Genomic DNA, 701 nt, shown 5'->3' with positions numbered 1-701 from the left:
AGAAAGAAAAAAACCAAAAAAAAAAAAAAAAAAACAAATAAAAAAATACATTCCTCCAACGAGTTGCCTTTAATCTACTGTAAACGCTACGATCGTTGGGAAAGACACGTCGCTAGCTGATGAACACACGAGCGAGGATTAGGATACACGAGATATGTGTTTGTTTATCTTGAACGAATCAAAAATGGGGCGCAAATAATAAGATGATAGAGAGAAACATAAAGTTGTTGATATCATCAATCGTCCCTGCTCGTTATTGAATTTGGTTCGGCTCTCGTTCCGTGGTGCAAGAGGAATTCATGGAATCGTAATTGAAAAATAAGATTTGGCTATGAAACGAAGATACGGATAGACATACGAAGAGGAATCGAAGGACAAGAACTTTAACAGGAAAGAACACATATAAAGAATATAATGATAGTCGGTGTATAGAGAAAAGTGTATTTGACTCTGTACAACGTAATCTTCGAGTCGACTTCCCCCCCTTTAAAAATAAACCAGGGCTCGAAGGTTAACGTTGCTACGCGCTCAGTATTCCTGCCTTCGATGGACTTCGTTACGGTACTTCTTACCGTTCTTTCTTTTTTTTTTTTTTAGAAATCGTACGATGACGATGACGATCCGCGCCGGCTGCGTTAGCTGCACGCATACTCGAGACGCAATGAAATGAAAAATCTTTTCACGTGACCGACAATGAAATG

The 701-nt window shown here is 38.9% G+C and overlaps 1 protein-coding gene across 13 annotated transcripts in view; it reads left to right on the top strand.

Moving 5' to 3' along the window:
- Positions 1-593, top strand: part of LOC102678064 (sodium channel protein para) — a 57363-nt gene extending 56770 nt beyond the window's left edge. For all 13 annotated transcript variants that reach the window (XM_006612998.2, XM_006613022.2, XM_006613014.2 and 10 more), the window contains one exon: positions 1-593. This exon is cut by the window's left edge and continues 1022 nt beyond it. The gene's annotated coding sequence lies outside the window, so the exon portion shown is untranslated.
- The last annotated feature ends 108 nt before the right edge of the window (positions 594-701 follow it).

The sequence above is a fragment of the Apis dorsata genome, unplaced genomic scaffold, assembly GCF_000469605.1.
Source record: "Apis dorsata unplaced genomic scaffold, Apis dorsata 1.3 scaffold_132, whole genome shotgun sequence".
Lineage (NCBI taxonomy): Eukaryota > Metazoa > Arthropoda > Insecta > Hymenoptera > Apidae > Apis > Apis dorsata.
Note: the sequence above shows the minus strand (reverse complement) of the source record. Positions and strands in the feature narration are given on the sequence as shown.